General features: G+C 43.2%; 1 protein-coding gene across 2 annotated transcripts in view; it reads left to right on the top strand.

Annotated features, from left to right (window-relative positions):
* Window positions 1-19,134, top strand: part of LOC148408048 (serine/threonine-protein kinase H1 homolog) — a 75,271-nt gene that overhangs the window by 31,908 nt on the left and 24,229 nt on the right. The window lies entirely within an intron of this gene.

The following is a 19,134-nucleotide window of genomic DNA, read 5'->3' on the forward strand; positions in this document are numbered from 1 at the left end:
CAAGGCGCTAACGTTGGCCGGCGCTTGGCGTCGTCAATCACGGCCGGCATTTGTAATCAAACGGCGGAATTATGAAAAATGGTGTCTGTCATCACAAGATGGCTGCCGAGTGTCAGAGTGAGGAGTCACTTCATCAGGAGTCCTCCTGCCACCCAAACGCTTGCTTCCGATGCTAATTTCGCCTCCTCGCCAATGAAGTGCGTGAAGAATTGACTTCCCGGCGTGAGTTTATCTGCAGTCCATGTCCATAAATCACTCACGGTTGATTTTTTTTTTTTTTTTTTTTTCCCCTTCAGACGCTTTGCTGAGGCAAGCGCATTTAGCCAAGAGGCCTTTTGATCAAATTACCCATAATCTCATACCGAGATGATTTGACGAACCTCGGGGGCAAAGCCCGGCAATTAAGCTTAGGGCAAATATCTACATTGATCGGCACAACATCGCGTACAGCAACACGCGATGGACATGACGACCTCCAAGAAGGACGCGTGGATCATGTTTGCTAACGATAAGCTGTAATTTTTACATGATCTAATAATTAGCTGTTGGTGACGTTTTCGCTAGTGAACAAACGTTCACAGTAACTTGTTAACAATCACATTAGCAGCTTGATGCTAACGTTAACATATCGGGTAAAAATCTCATGTTTGCGATCTTTCGGTAGCGGTCACGCGAAGGTCTTATAATCTCGTCCGCGCTACCACGCGCGGAGTCCCGCTGCGTTCCAGACTTCATTTCTTCCCACTTATCATGCCCTCGTCCAATTAGCATCAAAGCTAAAGCCTTCCCATGCCACAAGTCAGAAGACACACTCTTCCGCAAACATTTATGCCGTGCGGAAACCTGCGGCAAAGCTTGCGTTTCTTTGTACATTCGCGGACCGCCACCGAAGTCATAGAAAGCGTGAAGAAAGGGATTCGGGGAAAAAAGGGAGAGCTGGTCATTCAAGTGGGAATCCGAGCGCTTGTCGGCGGGCGCTTGCGACTGCTCTACATTCCCTTTCCGTCTTTCTTCCCCCTCGAAAAGCTCTAAAGCACTCTCGGCCGGAATTAGAGACGCTTTCGCTCTCGCAGGGAGCTTCAAAGCCAGCGCAGGGGGGGTTATCGCTGCTAGAAATCGTGGAAATAAACTCACAGGCGGCCAAGGTTTCCAATGCATGAAGTTTATTGAGGCCTCTTTGATCCGTATGCGCTTTCGCTTTTAACTCGCTCTGATTTCGGCCTTGTCTACACATAACCAGGGAGATTTAAACCAGGGTAATTTTCCCCTCTCTGTGTATAAAAACAAATTCCGTCTATATAGGGTTGTTTATGGAAAAAAAACTGCTGCCCCACGAATCCGCATCGTGCGGTTTCTTGCATTTACATGCCAAGTCATTAAGTGCCAGAATTTTCAACAAATTCTGTCCAATCAGAAAGAAATTCAGTCTCTTAAAGTCACAAGCGTCGGCGTCTTTGGCGGGAAATAGAGTGATGAAGTAGAACTCCAGTTTATGATTGTCAGTTTCAGGCAACCTAGAACCTTTAATAATCAATAATAATAATGAATAAATAAGAAAGCAGAAGGAAGACAACAAACTTTTCTTGTGAGGAGAGCAGAGAGGAACCTGCACTTTCTCAGGTCTCTTTCCGATCCGGTTATAGTTTCTGTCCACCTCGCTGTTATTCGTTAGGGTTGACCCCATTAACAAAACCACCTATTCTTTCCCAGGAACATGGCAACAGACCCCATATTGTTCGATCCTGTGATTAGGTCATCGTGCCTGTGATTAGGTCGTCGCGCCTGTGATTAGGTCCTTAGGTAATTATGCCTGTGATTCATTACAGCTGCAGGAGGCATGACAATTCCAACTGAAAATATCCATATCTACAATTATTCTAACTGTTACATGCAAATGTGGATCAGGAGAAATTGGAAAACTTTTGTTTTGGATAGAATGGATTTACATTCATTTGTTGGTCCCCGGAGCGGCATAGTGGCAGAGTGATTAGCAGGTTCGCCTCCATGTGTGGAGTGGAGTTTGCATGCTCTCCCCGTGCCCATGTGGGATTCTCTCAGCTTCCTAAAATGCAGCTAAGATAATGAAGAGATGGATATTGTTTCCTGTAGGGAGATTCATTTTGTGTCAACAAGATCTGATGACAAGACCCAGCGTGCCTCCGTTAGCATCCATGCGCAGAGAGCATCCAATTGTTAAACCCGATAAAAGAACAACGCTAAAAATAATCCTCAGTGGGCCTTACCCAGCAGTCAAATAGAAAAAGTTTACCGACTGGTGGTTGTATCGGCGCCCGTAAGCGTCGTAAGCGTTTGTTGTTGAAACGGCGGCGCGTTAAGCGCGCGATTGCATTTCAATCGGGACGCCATGTCACTCACATTTACATTTCTCGTCACTTTGTGTTTTTTTCAAAGAGGCGCGAAACGCTCGCCCGCTTTGAACTTTGACAGCTGAAGCGCCACAGCAACGGGAGGAAACTTATGACTATGGATGAGACACGAAACAATAAGTGTGACAGCGTTGGCCCCCTTTTCAAAAGGACCCGTGGACTGCTTTCTCTTGCCTCTGCTCTCGGAAACTCTTTGGTAACACTTCGTGAATTCACCATTTTGAAGGTCTCTCTCCTCTAAAATAGCCAGTTTTAAGTGCGTTTACCCCTTATATGGTATTTTGTCCAATCCTTTGATCTTCACATTACAGGCCTTTCCCATAAAAACATTGAAAGAAGACACTAGGGAGCTGAAATTTCACCCAGGTGGTGACATAGTTATCACACTACCATTGGGTAAAGCACTGCCCGTATGATGCGGAAGAAAATGACCCAAAAATGGTCAAAATCCTGCAAAAGGTAAACCCTTAACCATCTGAATGAAATTTCAGCTCCCTAGTTTCTTCTTTCAAAGCTTTCCCTTTGATGTTTGATTTAGCAATATGAAATTTGATAGACCCAGAAAAAAAGTCACCTAGGACACCTAGGAAATCAGCCGTTTTTTGCCCGTTTTTAACAGTCCTACAATTTCTTTTTGAAATATCAACCCCGGAAGCCACTTTCATCTAGCAACATGAAATTTAGTAGACTCGTCCACCATGAGGAGACCCAAGAAAATGGCTCAAGAATCCATGCCCGAAAAGACAGAGGATATCAGTCATTTTGGTTTGAGGCGGATATTTTTGGGATATTTCCGCCAAACAAACTCGTCCTTGCCACGGTTTGTCCAATTGCCCCTGAATTTGAAATGCAAAAAAATTAATAAATAATCATAGAGGCGGCCCTAATGACCGGGCACGAAACTATTAATATATCAATAAAAGTTTCAAAGACATTCAAACGCAACGGTAAAACAAGGTCACGCCAAATGCCCGCTGGCTTTTTCGTAATATCGCACGTAGAGCGATCTGAGCATTTTGCGGCGGAGAAAATAATATCAGATTTCCATGCGCTCGCATGGAAATAATAACATCTCCATGATTGACGTAGCGGTCACCGGCACGTACATGAAGAAGTCATACATTTTACATGCGCGGGCTTCTGCCGGGGAAAAAAGGCAGGTATGAAAAGTCAAACATGCGCACGCATGTGTTTGATGCATTATGAAGAGAGCGCGCTTTTCATCAGAGAAAGCCAAGCCGGAGCCTTAGCGTGCCGGCGGCCTCGCCGGGCCGGCCGTTAAGGAGCGCGTGAGGACTGGAGACGAATATCAAGACGCCGCTAATCTGCACCCCGTCTCCCTTCATCACACTCGGGCGGATTACGCTCACGTGACGACACTTCCAGCGTGTTTGCCGTATTTCACGCGTAAACACTTCACTCGCGATTAGCAATTACTCCAGTGCAAACAACAACTTGAATGACTTCCGCACACGCGTTTGTGCGCAGGTTGCGGGATGAGTCGCCTTCGTGTTCCTTTGGATTCCGCGCTGTGTATGGCCAAAACATTGGGAAACGCTAGAAGAAGTTTTATGTCATGCAAATCAATAATAAGATGAAGTTGTCACGCTAAGATTCGGACTTGTTTTCTTGGCTAATAATACAAAATTGTTTAATTCTATACAGTAAACTTTCAAGTAAACGACTAAAATTGCCTTAATACTTAAGTAACTAAGGTAATTGGTTATTTTAGGTACTTTATGTCCTGAAGTAATTCAGTACTTTTTACAATGTATGTAAGTACTTTATGACCTTGAGGAATCACATTAGTACCTGATTATCTTGCATATTTATTTGCTTCAGTACTTGATTACCGAAAGTAGATTATTTTATTCCTTGATTACCCAAAGTAATAAATTGCTTTAGTTACTCTACTGATTTCTTTAGCCCTTAACTACATAATTGATTATTATAGTAGATGATACTTTATTTCTGTACTCTAATAATCAATTATTTTAGGCAATCCAATATTAAAGTACCGGTAGTCAATTATGTACCTAAGGACTAAAGCAATGACTTTTTTTTTTTTTAATGAAAATAACTGATTAAATAGGTATACTTACCTAGCCCTTTAAAAAAAAAAAAAAACATATAAATATTGATCGCGAGATGTTGTTTTGTTATTTTTTCTGCAGACACTCATTGTCTTTAGTCTCGTAAAAGAGGCGACGTTACAGAATGTAGCTTGTGGAGAGGAATAAAGTTTGAGAAGCATCTGATGCACAATCAATATTTACATATTTATTTGTGCATTTATGACTCTATAAGAGTATCCGCTCATGATATCGCCTGGCGCCGCTGTTTTCACCGAGTACAGTACGGATTTACTTTTTCTTCTCCGTTTCACTCGTTTTTTTCTCGCACTCGACTCATCCGTGTAATTGAAATTTGCACAGTTAATTAATTAGCGCATAATTCTGTGTTTACACGGCACCTCGGCGCCGGCCTTTCCACGCCGCCAACAAACGGCCCTCTCACGCCGTGACCAATTAAAGCCGGCAGCCATTGTGACGCTTATGTCACGGCGGCGTGGTAAGCACATCTCGCGGGTTAATTACCTTGACCCTTCTGTTGTTGTTGTTTTTTTTAATGAGTTCATCTCAGTCCGGCTACTGTTGTCGTTTTTGTCGCGCGGCTCGCACGCTGTCGCCATACGCTCGTTTTCTTACATCACGGGCGGAAAAAGCCTCTTGATTCTTTTTCACTTTGCTTTTTTTTGTGTCTATTGGGAGGTGATTACAGTGCACAACAAACTATGCCGCGTTTTGTTTTTAAGCAATTACCAGGTCCAGGGAAGACATACATCTAATGTAGCTAGCTAATGTGATCAGCGAAACGAGCTAATGTAGCTTGCTAACGTCACATTACAGTGCAGCTAGCCTCCAGCTAATTCGTAGTTCATTTTGGCAACCCGTAAATCTCCTGGAAGATAAGATATACATCTGATGTAGCTAGCTAATTTATTCAGGGCAGCTAGCTAATGTGTCTTGCTAATCTCACACTATAGCGCAGCTAGCATCCTGCTATGATGCAGTTTATTTAGGCAACTAGCAAGTCTCCTGGAAGACATACATCTAATGTAACTGCAAACGCGATCAATGCAACTAGCTAGCCGACGTGGCTTGCTAATCTCACACTATAGCGCAGCGAGCCTCCCGCTATGTTGCAGTTTATTTAGGCAACTAGCAAGTCTCCTGGAAGACGTACATCTAAAGTAGCTAGCTAATGATCAACGCAACTAATTAATCTGGTTGGCTAATTTCACATTATAGCGCAGCTGGCCTCCTGCTATGTCACTAGCTAATGCGCCGCGCTATTGTCACATTATAGTGCAACTAGCTAACAGAATCAATTGATTGGAATAGCTCATGTGCCTAAACCTGCCATTGCAGTATAATGTTCATTATTTATTTAATGAGGATTAAATAACAGCACACTAGCATGATTGACAAGCTAAGGTTACATAACTAATAGGGCTGCCATAATCAAATATGTGGTAATTATGATTCTATCAATTGTTCGGTCGAACTAACCAGCCAAGCAAGCTAATTTATTAGTAGAGGTTGATGACAACAAACCATGCATGAGCAAATGAAAACATTATTTCGCATCCAAAGAAATGTTAAAAAGGTTTCAATGTCAGTCGGTGTGGGCCAACCTGTCAATCGCACCTTTCAAAAAGATGCCGAGTCATCACGCGGCATCTAGCATATTAAAAAGGTTATATTACAGAGGTCATACCAGCTGAAAATCAACACGGGTGAGAAGCTGAACATTTTCCCGCTGCCATAAAAGCGTCCATCATGTGCCACGGCACGGGAAAAACAATCAATTAGCGCAAATTGAAATGTATTAGCGGGAACGCTAGGCGTGCGAGTGCTTTTATGCTTTTATCGTACACAATAAACATTAAATGTATTTTTAGCACACATCAAAGCCCTAGTTATTAGCATTGGTGTAAGCATTAGCATGCAGCGTCTGGATTTGATTTTAAAACAATCGAATCCGTCCTCAGTTTGTGGTTTATCGAGCTGAATTTTGTCTTCAAATGTGGCTCAAAATCCCATTGAAAATTCCAACATGATTAATTCCTTTTCATCATTTTATGTTTTTTTTTTTTTTATGTAGTCGAGTAAATTAGCAACAATTGTTGATTGAGCGGGAAAGTGCGTAGCACTCTCCTCCACTCAGTCATTTTCGGCACTTCACTTAAATGTACTTTAGCCTCCATTTATATGACATTATATGACCGCATGTGTGGGTGTGCGCCCGGGGCTTGTTAATATGCGCTAATTGTGCTCCCCACACTCCACTATTAAAATGTGACACAACATTTGTCTCGATGAATGTTGATGTTTCAAACACCCACACAAAACATCACGGCTACATTTGATTTTTTTTTTTTTTTTTTTTTTTTTTTAACAAGGCCTAAGCCTTTCCCGGAAAGTTGAGAAAATTACTATTGAAACAAACAGCAGCAACAATTATGAACCTTTCATTCCATTTATTTGGGTTACCTAAACCAAAAAAAAAAATGCGGGAATGCTAGTATCTGAGTATTTTATTCTTTTTTTGTCCTTTATGAAAGTATGATGTTTGTTTAAACAGAGAAATGTGAGAAAATATCGGAGAAAAACTGTGTGCTATTAGCCGTTACAGTCTTAAAAAACACAATAAATTGAAAAATGCTAATAAATGAAAACAGTAACTAAAACATACTGGTTAATAAATGGAAAAATACACGTGAAAAAAATGTTATTAAACAAAGTACAAATGGTAAAAACATTGGAAAACCCAATAAACAACAAACAATAACAAAAGAAGATCAATAATACTCGAAACATTAAAGCCAAAACAGACGTCAATTAAAAAAAAGTGTCAAGTTAAACAAACCACAAGGAATGAATGTGAACTGTAATAACAAAAAGTTATATATGATTAACGACAAAACTACAAAAAAACAAATGAAAAATCTACAAATGAAAAAACACGTAAACCAAATATAAAAAATGATGAATTAATATTATGTATCCGGCTCGCAAAACTACACACTAAAAGTTACACATTAAACAAACAAAAAAAAAGTTTTCACTGATTGAACTTACCGCAAGTATATTAGCAACTGAAACAAGGGGAATGCTGCTGACCCATATCGTATTTTTGCGGCGATATCGGCGCAAAATCGGATGGGTTCACCCCTAGTGAATACATCAAATCAGGCGGCGCTTTCCGCTTGTTGTCGCTCGATCATGTGATCCTTGGTGGGATTCTTGAAAAGTTCTCCGCCGGCGAGTCATGCTGTGAGCATTCGTCGCTTTCACGTGGATTCTTAGTTCATGTTTAACGTTGGGCCGTAACTTGGTCTTATTTTCCGCTGGCATTCTCCCATATTGATTTCTCAAGCGTTGTATGGAGCAATCAATGCGCCAAATAATATCCCCAAACCCTTCACTCTTTCATTCCTCGGCAACAAGCGCAAAGCCCGCCACCGCCCGGGGCAATTTTCATTAACGACGGCCCGAAGCCAAATAGATCTCGGCCTATTCAAATGACTTTCCCAGCGCGACTGTTGTCCTTGAATGCTAATGGCGATTTCCCCCGGCGCGCGGGAGCCACGGAGGGTGAAATAGCTAAGTCCCCCCTCCCCTCGGAGGATCTCCTCCGGGCGCAATATGTCTCGGCCCTGTCGGCAACTGACCTTTTTGTGTATCCCTGCCTGATTTCCCAGTTTGCGGCGGAACTCCGCCGGAAAAGGCCAAACGTCCCCACGCTAAGCAGGCGGCGCCGATGGCGCCGAACACCGGGGGGGGAAGCGTTCCACTTTGCCGTACGGTCATCCCTTGCTATTCATTGGGGTCGGGAAACAATAAACGCCCCGAATAGCTAACATTTGTGAATAATAGATGATCCCTGTCATGTGACGAGCAGAATTAGGACCCGGGAGAAGACGGAGCAAGCCGGGGGGAGTCGAAGTCGTTCTATACGAAATCAAAGGAAAATACAAAGCGAGGACATTAGACCTGAAAGGGAACTAGGAAGGCAGCTTGACATGGCAGCGTCACTGATATTTGACATTCGTAGTCGTATCTTCAGGCCTATTTTATTCAGCAACTCTAGAAGATAGATCGTATGACGTCATTTGTCTTATTTCTGGCTAATCTGACGGAAATCCGCGCCACAAGTCACAACGTGCAACTTTAAAAACGCAAAATTCACGATAACACAATTTGGCAAGAAGCTGCATCGTGTTCCCATTCATTTGCTCTTAATCTGAAAAGTTCAAATTCCATGCAAGTGTCTTCACACACCTCCAAGAATACTCATGCCGTATTTGAAAAAAGGTACCAAATAAAAATCCCCCAACCCCTCCTCCCTCAAAAGGAAATCAAATCTTGATCATTTCCTTCCAATGTAAACGAGAAGTGCAACACAAAGCGTTTTGTCCGTGGCGCGCGGTTGCAAAACTTGACGATCGTCCATAAAAGCCTAACCTCCAATAACTTGGTCCACCGTGCGTCAATGACCTCAAAACACAAGCGCACGTCATAAAACGCATCAAAACATTCATCAGGCAAATTCCGTAGGATCGAAAACATTTACAGTTAAAACGATAAATTTAGCAATGTCCTGCCGATCGTTAAGCGCGGACTGTAAAATACTTGTAGCGCTTTGGAGAGCGGTGGAAGGTCAAAGCGCTGCACAAACACGCGTTAACCTCCGACTTTTATTGGGACTCCATAACTACGAGCGCTTTATTAGGCCACGTTAATCTTCTCCTCGGCCCCGTTGGCTTCAGAGGTCAAAAATGGCCGCCCTCATCCATCACGGTGCGCAAATGATGTCAACGCCAACTCGCCGCTCGATCTAGAAGTCAATCACCGGGCGGCCCGGGCTCAAGTTGACCCCCTTGAGAGGAATGTCATTGATTATTCTGGCTTGTTTTAATCATCCAAAGTAGGAACTTGAGTCATTTTTTTCCAGAGTCTCAAGGAACCTGGACCGTCACATCCCAAGGCGTTGTCACAGTTAAAGGTTAAGATTCAGGTTATGAGAAAAGTTTAACAGCTTCGGTCAACCCGGAGCATTTAAACAACACACAAGGAAGGAAGACAAGAGACTTTAGATTCTTTTTGCTCGTGAAGAGAACTGACAGACGTTTTCACAGTCTCATACGGCTTTTTTTTCAAGTAGCTAGTGGTTACACAAACGTCGCTGCGGACTTGACTTGGATTTGATGAAGGTCGACTTGACCACAGCTCAGTTTTTGTTAGTTTTTGGAAAAAGACCATGTAGAAAAAGCCAACAGAATAGAATGTTGTTATTGTGATCGTATCGCCGGTATGCGATGAAAGCTCCCAAGGTAGCAGAACAATCCAGCCTTATGGTTCAATTTTTCAACCGTCCTCGTTTTAATACAGTCCTCCTCCATCTTCACCAGCAGCCGTTCTGGTACCGAGCACATCGATACAAAAGGAGCGTTCCCGCGAGAAAGACTGCTTTCGCCTCATGTCATCTTCCGCCGCAAAACACGTCCGCCTTCGCTCGGCCAGGCCGGCTTTTCCGGAAACCCGTTTTATGGGTGATGCGAGGAGTTTCCCGATCGCCGGAGAGTCTCTTCCCCTTCGAGATTGAGCTCACTGGCGGGTGAAACGGCGCGCTCCCTTTGACTTTGCCTGACATTCAATTGCACACTTTGTTTCCCCTCCTTCTCATTTTCCTAAAGCTGTCGTCCCGCTCCCATCTGGCTGGCTTTCATCATTCGTTTAGTCGAGCCTGCCAGTGTGCGTCACCCATCGGGAGACCCGCGGCCAAGCGGGAAGATGTGATAGGAATGATCGGTCGCCGCCGTTCCGCACATCTGTCAGCCTTTAATTCTCTGCCGACGCGTCCGCGGGGCCAACGCGGGGAAAGTTGCGCGGAGGCGTGCGAATCCCAAGTTGAGATAAAAAAAATAAAAATAAAAAAGTCAAATCAAATGGCTCCCAATAGCGGGCTCCGCTCGCACGGGGCGATACGGGCTAATGTCCTGTGGCCCTGCGGGACGTCAACTTATCTGCCCAAAGTCTTTTCCGGCTTGCCGGAGTTGTAAACCCTCCACCTCATTGAGGCCAAGACAGTATGGACGGCGAGATAAGACGCCTTTTTAAGGGCTGCGCCGTTTATTCGCAGCATAAACAGCCAGCAAGGCGGAGAGGGCGGCGCGGAATGTCACTGCCTTCGCCAGCTTTGTTTTATCACGTCTGGCGTATAAAACGCAGGTGTTCCAGCTGATTCCGGGTCCCGGAATTAAAAGACGCACAAGGGGACATTCCGCCTTTTGGTTACGTCCTTGACGGGCTTCCTTTCTCCATCACGGGGAAGCATTTCGATTTGCCGTCTTTGACGAGTTGTTTTTAGGTGTGGTGGATTTAAATTCTTGGGGGTTTTTTGGAAAAAGTTTGGTACGGGGTGCAGATTTTTAGTCTAGTCCACATTCGTGGAGTCTGAGTTGTCTGATTCCTAGTCTGGTCGGAGTAAAAAAAAAATCTCGAGTCCATGTCGAGTTTGTCATAAAAGCCTGAGTCCAAGTCAGGTCAGAGTCCTGGTCAAGTCAGAGTCATAATGGTTTGATTCCTAGGCAAGCCAGAATCATAAAGGTCCTGGTCAAGTCAGTCATGAAGTCCCAAGTCAAGGTGGTGTCATAAAGACCCCAGTCCATGTCAAGTTAGAGTCATAAAGGCCCAAGTCCAAGTCAAGTCAATCATAAAATCCCGAGTCCAATTCGAGTCCTAAGGGTCCAAGTCCGAGTCCGAAAGGGCAAAGTTCAAATCGAGTTGGATCAAGTGCTAACTTTAAGACAGAAAAATACTTGTGACCAGTGCCAGTTTTCGACGGTTGGGAAAACCAAATTTTGTAACCTGGCTATTGGTTGAACATCCCATCTATGTTACGCAAGTCCCGGTCTTGGTGGAGTTTCATAATCCATCCGCCAGCCGAAGTGAAAAGAAATCCATTCGCCGGTGGTGAAAATGACATCGCAAGGTGATCCGAGCGGCTCCTGTCGGACATTTATTGGCGTATAACCGGGAGATGACTCTTTGTATTATTAATATTTGAGTCATTATCTCAATGAATTATTCATAAGCGTGACTGAGCCAAAGTCTGAAGGCTCTTCATCATTTCAATAAAGCGCCCGGATCGCCTCGCAATATGGCCGACGGGAACGACAGTAAACACTCTGCTGTGATGGGCGCGGCTGAGTGAGTGAGTGAGTGAGTGCAAATGAGTGGCTGAGTGTGTTTTTAAAAACATTTAGCGTAGTGCAGCGAGAGTTGGGTTTCAAGTCAGGCTAAAGGAAGCAAACGTGGGCTCAGGCACAGTTGTGGAACTCCGGTCCTCGAGGGCCGGTATCCTGCATGTTTTCCAACCTTCACTCTCAAACCGATTCGAATGATTAGGATCGTCTTCAAGTTCCTCGTTCATATACCCTTGTGCGGTATTTTATAGTCCTATGACGCTAGGGAGCTGAAATTTCACCCAGATGGTGACGCGTCAAAGTTCAAAACGGCACGGCCATTTAGCGGCGCTCTTGTTTGCCCGTGTCCCCGCGTCCGAGACGCATCATATTCGACTTTGAAATCAACGTCGCGTTCATCGGACGCAATGTTTATCGACATCGAAATATTAATCGTCGGCCATTTACTCTTTCATCCAGCAAAACCCGATACTGTCAAAATCACATCGCTTAGACATTTTAAGCTTCTTTTTACTTGAGTATCGAACGTCAACATGTTGTCATGACGACGCGGAAGAAAGAAAAGCTTTGGCCGCGCAATGCAACGCCAGAGTCACAATGCGTGTTGTTCGCATCCCGGCATGTAAAGCTGTTTGTTAGACGTCCCTTAGCGCGGTCCCCTTTCATGATGGAAAATAATGGAAATATTATCAGGCTGCGTTATGAAGTCATTTGTCGCAGACGGCGCCACTGCGGTGGCCGTAAATCAGCGCTCGTCAGTCATTAAGCCGACACGGCGCGACACATAAAGGCGTCCCCCCACACCCTCGCCTGTGTGAAGGATGCCCCCCGTCGACGTGATCTTGAACCGTGCTGGCAGCCCTCTTTCTTCCATTTTTTCGTGCGTGTCTGTAGGGACATATTACCTAAATACGTCCAATATCATGGGGACGTTTTCAGTTGGGAGGACGTAGCCTGTGTCCTCGTTACCCAAACGATGCAGAAGTTATTTTAAGGGTGTGGAAAGCTAAAGTCCCAAGTTTTACCGCAGGTCCACGTAAATACTGTGAATTTTGTGTATTTGTGCGCGTGAGCTGGGACACGGTATTGCATGGCCTGTGAATTATCCACGCAGCTTTTGATTGGCTGACAGTCAACCGTCCTTACAAATTGCACACATGACCCCCAAATTACGGGTTTTGTCTAAAATGCAGTGGAGTGTGTGTTTTGCGTGCGTGTGTGTCAGTGTATAGCGGAAACGTTTGGCATTGTCGCGTTTCAAATGTCACCTCCTTTATTTTGTGCCGAGCAGCAAATAGCGGCGACCTTCCGCCCAACGTGGGGAGCGAACGGCGCCGCGCATTCCTCATTTTGCGGAGGTGTAGCAAAATGTCAACGGCGACATCATAGCCATCGGCTTCCTGTGAACAAAAACGGACGGGAGTCATCCACCGTCGTGTCCTTCCCGCTTCGATGCGAGACTCAGGGATGGTTAGCTACGTCGCAATGTGGTGAACCTCGATTTATCTTGGGGAGTACGTGGCGGATCAGTCTGTGAAATGTCAAAATGGCAAAGGTTCAATGCAAAACTGACACATTATACATCAAATAAATGGGTTTATAAAAAGAAATGTTCAACCAAACTGTTTTCATCCAACAAATCTCTGATAACGCTAAGAGCAGCAACAAATAGATTACTAGTAACTTAGCTAGCCTGTCGCTAAAATCACGTGAAAGGCCTTAGCTAATAAATCAACAAGTTAGTTAGCTTGTCATTTTTTTTACCTTTTAAGTCCTCGTGGTGTTTTTGTTAGCCATTTAGTTGTGTGGCTTGATTGTTTAATATTTAACCAGTTAATTAGCGAATAGAGTACTGCGCTAGTTAGTTATTTTTTATGATCTTTTAATTATGTAGCGCTCTAATAGTATGCTATATAATTAATTGTTTTAAATTGTATGTTTGGAGTACTAGTTATTTTGTTGGTTTGCATAATAGATAGTTAGCAAGTTATCTAATCAGGTATTTGTGTGTTACTTAGCGTCTAAGCTTATTTAACTAAGTTTTTAGGCAATCTGCAATTTTTTTTAAAGGTATCTGTGCGTTAATTAGCATCTAACCCAGTTAGCATAGGGGCAAACAAGTTAAGAAATTTGAAATTATCATTTCAATTGTTATTTTTTGGCATTTTCGTTGGTCTGCTAGCATGCTCGACAGTTGACTAGGTAGCTAATCAACATTTTTACTTAGCATCTAAGCTAGTTAGTTAGCTACTTATTGATTCAATTTGTTGGTTAAATTATTGTATCAACTATTTCCATGAGACCAAAAACTAAGACAAAATGTCTGACTCTAGCGCTCCTTCAGAAATCCCTAATGTCCGTAGCATGGCTAGAAATTAAATTTGGAGCTAACCAAACAATTACTCTATCATGCATTTCCAAATAAGGCGGCTATTTCCACCAGCACTATTTTTTTTCAGACAAATAATTGAGTTTGTCGGACTAATACGATAGCTAACGTCTGTGTGCTAGTTGTGCCGCTAACCTCGCAGCGCTATGCAAATGACCATCTTAGCCTGTAATTGTTTAAGCAAGATTGATGTCTAAATTCATGCGGCGGTGGCACGAAACGCTCCCAAATGGAGTCGCTCGCCCGTGTCCGAACCTATCGTCCTTTTTTTTTTTTTTTTTAAACTCCCCCCTCCCTCGCGAGCTCCCTTTCTTCCCTCGCAAAGCTTAAATGTGGCATCTGGACAGTTTGGCAGATATCAGCGAGCAGTGTTGAACGCTGACTTTAATGAAGATGCATCACGCCTGTTGCAGATTTATCTCCCCTCGTATGGCCGAGCAGATGCTCGCCGAGTGAACCCTACAATTTTTTTTTTCTTTCTACCCCTTCTCCCATCAAAGCAAACGAACGCAAAACCCAGCAGCGGGTCTGTTAGCGGCCCTGCAAAGCATGCTGGGAGCTTGGCGTAAGACACGGAATTATCAGTTAGCATTCAAGAGGATGATCGATACAAAGCGAAAGTACTTCGGTTAGGGATAAACTTAGGACTTTATGGATCTAGAAATGTTTAAATGTTAAAATGGTCAGTGCGGTAATTGGTTGGTTAATTGGCTAGCTGGTTCGTTTTGCTCGTCGGTACGCTCGTCTAACTTTTATAATCACGCTCCTTTATTTAGTTCAGCTTTTTGTTCATTCGCACCGTTGTTTGTTCTTTTGTTAGTCCATTTTATTTTAAATCTTTGAAGTGCAGTTGATTAGCTAGCTAATCAAATTAGCCATGTAGCTACTTAGTCCAGTTAGCTGGAGCGTTATTTAGCAAGTCAACTTAGGTAGCTTGTTAGCTAGTTTCAAATGAGTTAGCGAGCTAGTCAAATTGCTTTAATATTTTTAAGATGAGTGAGTGTTGGGCCATTCATTCCATCATTCATTCTTTAATCTAATTTTTTTTGGTTGAGTTAGTCCGCTAGTTAGTCAGATTTCTTTAATATTTATATACCGAATGAATATCATCAATCATTCATTTTTTAATTAGTCTAATATTTTGCATCCTTTTGAAGTTGGGTTAAATGGTTGGGTAGTTAGCTAGCAAGTTAAATAGTTGAATCAGTTAGTTAGCTGGTAGCTAGCTGAAGGGGCGAGTGAGGTTTTTGGGGCTGTTCGTTGAATTTTTTTTTTTTTTAATTATATGTTTTAAAATCTTTTTTTTTCTTGTATTCAAATCCTCCAAATTTGGGCTGGTTTAGGGTTTCACTTACAGCGCACTGTGATTTCTAGTTGCTAAACAAAATTCATGCAGTCATTACAAGGTGTCGTGTATAGAATTTTCATGAAAAAAGTGGCGTGAATACTTTTCGTCGCATCAAACGATCCCGTTTATTTTCATGCGGCGGTTGGATAGCGCTTGATTTTGACCTTGCGTGAAACATTAGCGTGTAGCTACATCCGCACGCGCTTGTTTTTGTACTCCCCAGGTGACCAAGGTGGATCTTATTTCCAGCGGAAGAGCCGAGCTAGGTTTTTATCGCAATAACGTGCCTGGAGCTCATCTCATTTCCTAGAGGGCCTCCCGCTCCCGATTGGTATCCGGCACTTGATTTACGCTAACGCTAATGTCGAACCGAGTCCTCCGGCCGTCCACGTATGATCTGCTTTGTGCCAATTTGTGTTTAGCGCTCTCTTTGACCTCCTCCGTCTTATCTGCCGGGCGCAGGCGTGAAGGACGGCGCCAAGCCAACGCAAAACGTTTATTGACTTGTAAATATTCCAAATGGAATGGCCGCGTCCTAGCGCGCCGTTTCCAATTACGGCGGGGTAATAAGACGCCTTTGTCGGGTCAACTCCGTCACGTCTGGCCGCCTGATTGCTTGGGCGCCGAGGATTCGAGATGGCGCGCGTTCCCCCGGGTGGCGCTCGGGAGTTGCGCTCGGCCGAGTCCCATCGCTTTGTTACGTCTTTATTATGCTGGTCTTCGTTTGCGGCCGTGAAAAGCTTTTGTGCCTCTTCGACCGATGAGTGCGTGAACGCGTGAATGCCGGCTTTCCTGACTGCCGACAAAGTCTAGATGGGGGGGCTGTACGTATATATATATATATATATATATATATATATATATATATATATATATATATATATATATATTTATTATGTATGTAGACCAAAGAACAAGAAAGAAAATCAATCTTCCAGACTGATTATTTTATTTGTTCCACCGAGCGCACGGCACGCTCTTATTTTTATTCTTGAACTTTTTAACAGCTTTTTTCGAACTAATGCGTCAACAGAGCCGTACAGCAAAAACAACAGATGGCCGCCATCTCGTCTTAATATACAAAAGCAACGCAGGCGAGCCATTTTCCTCTCCAAGTGAAATTAAGGCGCCGGGTACCTAGCAACCGTCGCGGCGGGAGGCGGACGTTTATTTGTCGGTGTTTTTTTGTTTTTTTCATTTAGTTTTCAATTAATGTGAACGTATAGGAGCGCTCGCTGAGTGCATTATGAATCATTTTTAAAATTAGCACCGTTGTTGCTATGATCAATTATGCCGCAAGGAAAACAACACTCCCTTGTATAAGACAAATAGAATCGCTAATGAAAATGCAAATAGAATAACGAAACAAAAGGAATTACGAATAATATTAAAGATGCAGGTGGTCACCATTTAATTACATTGAGTCGTGTTTTTTTTTTAACTTATATCGATGTATTTCTTTATCAAAGTGTGTAGTAATTTATGTAAATGATTTTTGTTTTTTATATTTTTAATGTATATGTTTGTATTTCTTATTTTGTTATTTAAATATATATATTTATAAACATAGAATGCTACATTTTAATTAAACATTTACTAGCTAGAGTCCTAATTCATTCCAAAATGGCTTCACTTATTCATCTGCCCTATGAGTTGTTTTAACTTTGTAGAAATGTCTAATTCAGGAAAATTCATTCATTCATTCACAAATCGTTGATGTTTTGCTGTTTTTGTGGAAAGGTCCCTACTCATTCGTCAGTCGGGTTTTTACTTTGTAAAAACGAATCCATCTGCGGAGCCGCATAAGTTCCTTTAACTTTGCAATAACGCCGCATTCATTCATTCATTTGTTCATTTCCACGTCTTTCTTTGTCCTCGCGTCTCAATGGGAAGAGCCCTCATTGGTTTCTTAGTCACGCGGGCGGTGTTTTACTTTGGAGAAACGTCTTATAGTGGACACAATTTCATTCATTTATTGGAGACGTTCCTCCCCTCAGGAGCAAGCCGAGGAAGTGGAAAAAGGTGAAGTGGTAGAGAGAAAAAAAAATCAAGTCAAAGTTGGATTAAATCAAAAAATGGCTGCAGGACTTGCGGCAGTTCCAAAGGACGACTTCTTCTTTTTTTTTCTTTTAATTCCTGCCCGCTGAAGGAGCAGCTGAGCCAATTAGACGGTGAATTAAAAGCGAGACCCGGTGACCCCGCGGACACTTGATAATCAGCCGCCCAATCATTAAGCGCCAGATAACAAGCTCCCATTTGCTTCCTTATTACAGCTTGGCCGCAAGCCCGTCGGCGTTGGCGCCTCTTCGCCGCCTTCCCGGACGCGGGGTGACTTTCAGGCGGGCGCCCGTTTCGGTTTGCCGCCACTTTCAAAATTAATTATAGTCAAAATGGAGTCAATTCAACAGCTAGCTGCTAATGCTAACTGCATAACGTTAAAGGAAACAATTTGTAAAAATTCAATTGCTTCAACAGCTAGCTGCTAATGCTAACTAGCGTAATGGGGAAAACAATACATAGTGTCTACATCCAGGCAATTTAACAGCTAGCCGCTAATGCTAACTAGCCTAATGAAACGCTCCGATTCAAGATAAAACAAAATACATTTAAAACCATTGAAGAAATTTACAATTTTAACAATCAGCAAGCAAGTTTGAGTGACTATGCGAGGTGGGCGTGGCCTGGAATGGAAAAAAATACAAATTAAAAAAAAGAAACTCTTTTACGTTCGAAATACATCCGATAACGTGATTTTTTTTAAATTCAACCGTTTAACACAAAGTCATTTTAAAAACGTAAATTCAACCGAATAAAATATGTTGGAATCAAACAAATGGACATCGGTCTCAGAAGTCAATATGCAAAGTGGGCGCGGCCTCTTCTGGAAGCCGCCGACCTTTTCCTTCCGGCGACCCGTCCCTATCAGCACCTCCCGGCGTTCTCGGGTGATGAACGCGCCCGCGCTTCCGTCGAGGCGGCGCTTGAGCGCGTCGTAAATAAATGCGGCCGCCGAGAGCGGCGGCGGCCAAGCTGCGCCGGGGCGGGAAAGTGTACCGTGATAAATATTGAGAGGCGCGAGGAGCGATGGTTTTGTCACGGCGCGGCGTGAAATGTGGCTTTGTGATTGGTCGCCGGAGTCCGCGGGCGGGGGAGGGGCCCGACGCGCCCTTTTTCCGCAACTTATCCATCATCCGTTCGTCATCGTTCGGCCGTACGTGGCCGAGCCGTCCTTCATCAACTTTGCATCAATTGTTCTTCATCCGTTCGTCATCGTCGCCCTTCCCTCATCAAATTATCCGGCCTTACGCTTGACTCAAATTCCCAATAACCTTTGCGGCGTCCATCGATTTCCCGCTTACGTATTCGTCATCCGTGTGGCAAATGTGCTGGCAAATTATTTATGTGACTGTTGCATATTGCACAATTCGCATCTACCGATTTACCTATCGTGTGTGTATTTTTTTTTTTTTTATATTTTTGGGGGTTGGGGGCGAGTTTTGGTTTTGCAATTTATTTTTTTATTGCTGTCTAGTATAAACAAAATAAATGTAATTATATAAATACCAATAATAAAAAATAAATGAAATAACTGAACTGAACAAATGAGTAAAAATTCACATAAATATAAATGCAATGAATAGATGGATGAAAATACAAATGAAGAAATAGATGTACATAAATAAAAATGACAAAAGAAATAGATATTTGAAAATATGTTTGAATAAATAAGTAAAAA

This window comes from Hippichthys cyanospilos, chromosome 19, assembly GCF_059441005.1.
Source record: "Hippichthys cyanospilos isolate Australia breed blue-spotted pipefish chromosome 19, RoL_Hcya_1.0, whole genome shotgun sequence".
Classification (NCBI taxonomy): Eukaryota; Metazoa; Chordata; class Actinopteri; order Syngnathiformes; family Syngnathidae; genus Hippichthys; species Hippichthys cyanospilos.